Genomic DNA, 6707 nt, shown 5'->3' on the forward strand with positions numbered 1-6707 from the left:
GTCCACTGTGGTGACATATTAATACTGCTGTGTCTTCTGCTCTCTGTCCACTGTGCTGTCATATTAATATTGCTGTGTCTTCTGCTCTCTGTCCACTGTGGTGTCATATTAATATTGCTGTGTCTTCTGCTCTCTGTCCACTGTGGTGTCATATTAATATTGCTGTGTCTTCTGCTCTCTGTCCACTGTGGTGACATATTAAGAGTTATAGGGCTGTCCTAGCATGTATTAGAATTAATTAAAGCTTATGGAATCACTAATTTAACTAAACATGTATATTTCCATATACATTTACAGTACTCAGCCTATATGTAAACTGTAAGAAGTGAAGGTTATAATAAGAACCTTTTTGGATTCCAGGGTTGATACTGTGGAGGAACCTGGTTCTTATTAGACCCTTTACCAAGGTTCCCTGCAAACCAGGATCCTTAAAGCAGTTGAATGTGTGTTAAATCAATCGCGATCATGATGAAAAGGCTCTTAAATGATCGCTTGTGACCACGGAGCTCACAGGTCTTAAACGAACCCTTTAACCCACAAACAACCCAAAGGGTCGACAGAACCGCTGAAGAATCGTGCATGTATAGAGTCAGTATGTGCTCGGTTGGTGTTTTTTCTGTTACAGTTATTAATTTACTGTAGAAGCTTTATTTTCTGTTCACTGTATTTGAAAGATTTTACGTTTAGTAAAAGTAAAAGTAAAGTAGTCCTGATCCAATGTAAATTACAATGTCTGGTCACGCATAAGGGGGCAGGCTAATTTGAGAGCAATTCCAAAAGATAGAATAACACTCAATAATAATAATAATAATAATAATAATAATAATAATAATAATAATAAAATAAAATGTTGATGTTTATATCAATTAAATATACTTGTATGTGTAAATGGGTTAATGTGTGTGTGTGTATATGTATATGTGTATGTGTATATATATATGTATATACATTGTTTGCTTTATAATATATATTGTGCAGGCACATTTGTAAATGGTTTATTTGAAGTAGACAATACAACAAAGGTTAAGGTTCCCAACATGTTTTGTACAGAGCACTACAGACAGGACATGGTTTTAAAGCAGAAGAATTAAGATAAGTTAGAGAGACAATGCAAAAGTCCTTAATGAATTAAAAATCCATCTATTTTCGAAGCCGTTCAACCTGGTCAGGTGGCGGGAAGCCCGTGGCGGATCGGCAGGGACACAGGGACACAGGGATACAGGGACACAGGGATACAGGGACACAGGGACACAGGGATACAGGGACACAGGGACACAGGGATACAGGGACACAGGGACACAGGGACACACCAGGACGTGACGCAGCCCAGTGCAGGCAGTTTATCTTTGCCGATCAACGTGGCGGACGGTGGGAAGAAGCGGGAGACCCGGGAAACCGCGCAGACAGACACCGTGCCGCCCCAAAATAAAAATACTATCTTTTATGAATGTATGTTTATTATTGTTTCTTAGTTTTTTGGAGATATTCATATTTGTTAAAGCCGTCTCTCTAATTTTGCATTTCCCAGATTAGCTCCAGCTCTTGTGTATTAAATCCGTAAACGGCTCCTTCTGATGGAATTGTTAACGGATGTTTTCTGTTAGTGCTTAAGAATAATAAAGCACTGTCACACTGCCTTGTAATAATGAAGTACAGTTGTTAATTTAGTAAATATAGCTACTTTTAACCCCATTCTGTCTCCTACCTAAGCTTTCATTAATTCTAAAACATGCTAGGACAGCCCTATAACTCTTAATATGACACCACAGGGGACAGAGAGCAGAAGACACAGCAATATTAATATGACACCACAGTGGACAGAGAGCAGAAGACACAGCAATATTAATATGACACCACAGTGGACAGAGAGCAGAAGACACAGCAATATTAATATGTCACCACAGTGGACAGAGAGCAGAAGACACAGCACTATTAATATGACACTTCGTGCTCCGTTTCTCAGATTCTGTCGGCTCTTCTGAGAAGCTGCTGGGCCCACGTGACTTGCTTGCTGTCCATTGGCGTCAGTCAAATATATTTCACAATGTTCCTCCCTCTCTGTAATTGCTTCTGAAAATGCTGCAGCAGCTTCTTTATTTTTTCACCAGTTGCACTTCAGGGCCACCGTAACTAAGGCAGTTGTTCAGGGCATACTCTCTAGACATGCCTGTCAATCATTAAAGGATCAAACAAGAGAGAGAGAGAGATCCCACAGCTGTTTGTTAAAAGTTTGTTTGTGGATTTAATTGCTTTCCCAGATTGGCAGGAACTGTTGTTAATGATTGATTAACAGTTGTTAATGACGACTGTGGGATCGGACCTTTTGCAGTATAGTAAAGGAAGCCATTTGGTTTCCGCATCCAACACATCCCCCCAGGAAGACAACCACAAACATTCAGAAACCTGACCTCGAGGCAAGTTTGGGAAAGCTGTGACTGACCCTGCCCACAGACCCACATGTCATGCATTGTATAAAAGCTGTTAACTTTTGCTGTTCAGAGAGACTCCGCTCAGGTGGAGAGCTTCCATGTCAGGGGCCTTACAGGCCGGGCATGTAAAATAAATACATTTATTCTCTGTGCATCAAGACTGGGTTCTTCATATTGTCTCCTGCGATTCTGCAGGACCACAGCTCGAGTTTACACTACTGTCCATAAACTTCTCAGGAACTTAGGCTTGAATGGAGATATGGGAAGGTTCAGTCACTTGTGCTGCCTGTGAACAATATGTCCATCTCCCAAAACAACAGTGTAAGATACTGGACCTGTGATTCTGTCAATTACCACTGGAAGTTCAGAACAAACACTGCCTCTCCTGGTAAGAAATTGGTATTTTAGTCGTGACACTCCTTCAGTTTCAGCTGTATGTAATCTCCTAACGGGCACAATGAGATCTAACACCAACCTTAATTTCCTGGCTGGTGAATAGTAGACAAGCATGTGCCGATTGCAGTAAAAGCAGTTTCTTGAGCTTTAGTCCTCTTGCAGAAGTCGGTGCAGCGGTACTAGAAGCGTGGCTAGATTTGGCAGAAATGTATTCAACAAGCCCAAATATGTCTTCAGTTCAGTTACATTAGCTGGGGCTGGGTAGGCAATGGAGAGCCAGGGCAGGGAGGGAGACAGACCGGCAACACAACATCAGTATTGTTCATGCTAATAGGGATGTTCATAGTTTACAGTTTAAATGGAAACTCATTGTTGTCACAGGGGAGAGTGACTCTATACCCCAACTGCCTATGCCACCCCTTGTTCAAGTGAGGAGGGGAACCTCAATCCTCACCCTACAGGTTTCCCCACATAAGATCTCTGGCACAGATACTGGAGTACCCACAAAACAAAGGGCAGGGCACAAAGTGTGCACCTTTCACAACTTTCCCCAGTGTCATATCTAAGCAGTGCTGGACATAGATCTCTTCAGACCGCCCTGCCCGCATGGACCCCACACCACCAGGGCTACAAAGTAAGTTAATGGATTAATTGTGTGCCCAATAAAGTTTCCTTATTAACTTAACTTTTCTCTCTCTGCACAGGTGGGTCAGCACCAGAGGGCAACCCAGTCCTCCACCAATTAATGCTTCTCTGTTATATTACCAAATGTCATATTGTTAAGATATTGCTTAACCATTTCTAAAGGTTATATCTTCATCAAAATGTATTTAAAAACATGACGAGCACTTTTCAAGCATTGTGTGTGTGTGTGTGGAGGGGGGCGGTGCATGACAGTTTAAACATTTACAAAATGTAACTAAATGTAATATCCCTACTAGCTAACTAGGCTAACTAACTGTCCCCAGAGACAGAGTGGGACTAAAAACAGCCCCGGACTTTGACCCAGACCGGCCTGCGGATACTCAACCGCCCCGCCGACGCACGTTCACACACCAGCCCGACATCAGCCCCTGACATCAACACCGAGCTGCGTCTCCGCTGCTGTCGGACACGAATGCACTAATACTGTAGCTACACAACACACACACTCTAAACTTTTATGACATTGAACCAGGACATTGAAACTGTCGTCACACTGGGACGGTTCATTCAAATCCAAGACTTCATGAGAAATGGATGCCGTGAGTGAGCAGGCAGAGAACACAAGACAATCATTTTTCAACGGCTGTATCTTGCAATTGTCATGGATTCTAGAAAAAAAAAAAATCACAAATTCATCCAAATTCAAGACACTTCTAGACTCTACACTCGAAACACACAGATCGTTCGGTCTATCATCCGCGGTGGATCTAAGATAGGCAGCAGGACTCACTGGGACAGCAAGTAGCTTCGCATTAGAACATCCAAAAACCAAAGCAATCACCTTTCTTAAGACTATTCGCTAAGATTGAGACCTGATTTGCTCACCTGTAACAGTTTGGCTGCTTCCAAAAGTGATGTGCTGCCGGAGAGTGAAGGTCGCGATCGTGTAGCGCAGTTATCGTTCAATTCGAGATCACCGCCCAGCAGGAGGAGTTCAAATTCCATGATTACCTCATACCTTTTTTTTTTTTTAAACTGGGGATGCATACGCAGCTTGGCGATTTCCACAGTTCTGCGCAGAATTCCACCGATCCCACTGGTGGAGCAGTGCAGAACTGCGGAAATCTTGCTACACAACCGGAGTTCGCCAGCTTTGCCGCTTCATTATTAAGCCAGTGAAGCGAGTCCGTCCCCTCACAGCGTCGTAATCCCCTGCTGCCCTAATTTTCTCTTGCTCTGCAGTCACCGAAATTGGGCCAAGCAGGGTGGTCCCCTAGTCCCGCCCCTTGGGTGGTCCGCATCTCAAAAAGCCTCCAGAGGAAGATTTGCTAAGCAGGACAAGCCCTTTATATTTGCATAAAGCATTTTTAATGACAAGAAAACAAATACATGACAGATACAGTAGACAAGGTTAGTTCAATAGTACAGTACATTAGTTTACAACATCGTAATTCCCTTTTGTTTTAATATAGTACACCGTTGGTTTCATGACCATAAATAGTTCAAGTTTTCTTGATTTTTACACAATGCAAGTCGGTTTCCTAGGTGCAGGTCTTGGGAATATCCAGTATCTGTTTAACAGAGAACCACGCCCACCATGAAACTCCACACAAGGCCCCTTAAACACCTGCTCCTTTGGGGAGCCCCTGCTTGGTAGGCAACTTGGATCCCCTTACTGACAGCAGGAACAAAACACCCCGTAGCATTGAGTTAATTAGTGATCAGCTGGGAACGCTGCAGTATCGCTCAATTTGGAAGTGTGGGGAACAAAGATAAAAGCATCACATGTGTGTGTGTGTGTGTGTGTGTGAGAGAGAGTGAGTGAGAGCGTGTGTGTGTGTGAGAGAGAGTGAGTGAGAACATGAGTGAGAGCGTGTGTGTGTGTGAGAGAGAGTGAGTGAGAGCGTGTGTGTGTGTGAGAGAGAGTGAGTGAGAACATGAGTGAGAGCGTGTGTGTGTGTGAGAGAGAGAGAGAGTGAGTGAGTGAGAGCGTGTGTGTGTGTGTGTGAGAGTGAGTGAGTGAGAGCGTGTGTGTGTGTGAGAGAGAGTGAGTGAGAACATGAGTGAGAGCGTGTGTGTGTGTGAGAGAGAGAGAGTGAGTGAGTGAGAGCGTGTGTGTGTGTGTGTGAGAGTGAGTGAGAGCGTGTGTGTGTGTGTGTGAGAGTGAGTGAGAGCGTGTGTGTGTGTGTGTGTGAGAGAGAGTGAGTGAGAACATGAGTGAGAGCGTGTGTGTGTGTGTGTGAGAGTGAGTGAGAGCGTGTGTGTGTGTGTGCGTGTGCGTGTGTGTGAGAGAGTGAGTGAGAACATGAGTGAGAGCGTGTGTGTGTGTGTGTGTGTGTGAGAGAGAGAGAGAGTGAGTGAGTGAGAGCGTGTGTGTGAGAGAGAGTGAGTGAGAGCGTGTGTGTGTGTGTGTGAGAAGGAGTGAGTGAGAGCGTGTGTGTGTGTGTGTGAGAAGGAGTGAGTGAGAGCGTGTGTGTGTGTGTGTGAGAAGGAGTGAGTGAGAGCGTGTGTGTGTGTGTGTGAGAAGGAGTGAGTGAGAGCGTGTGTGTGTGTGTGTGTGTGTGTGTGTGTGTGAGTGAGAGCGTGTGTGTGTGTGTGTGAGAGAGAGTGAGTGAGAGCGTGTGTGTGTGTGTGTGTGTGTGTGTGTGTGAGAGAGAGAGTGAGTGAGAGCGTGTGTGTGGACGGATGTCTAACGTTCAGCTGCTCTGCAGGAATGGGATCAAGTTCCCAGTAGATGGCCTGGTCTGCACAGGAGGGGCCCATCTGGGGGCCAACAATCACAATATAGTCGAGGTACATCCCACCACAGTCACACCTGCTTACTTGTGGCTTCAGCAGCTCCTGGAGAGAGTGGGGACGGGGGACGGTGGCAGAAGCAGTAATGCTCGTCTACAAAGCACCTCCTTCGCTCGACACGACTCCGCGCTCTCTACGCTAAAAGACTAAACGATAACTAGACGTTCCTGTTGGTTGGCTGTCTGGCAGGCATCGGTCTTGTGCGTTCATCTCTCATGCTTCACACAATGGATGAAGAACTGAAGGTCACCATGCATTTTCTGTGCCGAGTCCGTGCCTCTCGTAACACGGGCCGACTTTCATACTATTTACATTTTGGAATCTATACACTTCGTAAAAAACAGAAAACTGAGATTGGGACGGGCATGCAAACTCAGAATAGGAGCACAATCTGGCAGAGCAATACTGCCCCCCTCAGAAGGAGATTACATCTATGGTTTA

This window comes from Amia ocellicauda, chromosome 17 (genome assembly GCF_036373705.1).
Source record: "Amia ocellicauda isolate fAmiCal2 chromosome 17, fAmiCal2.hap1, whole genome shotgun sequence".
NCBI classification, from domain to species: domain Eukaryota; kingdom Metazoa; phylum Chordata; class Actinopteri; order Amiiformes; family Amiidae; genus Amia; species Amia ocellicauda.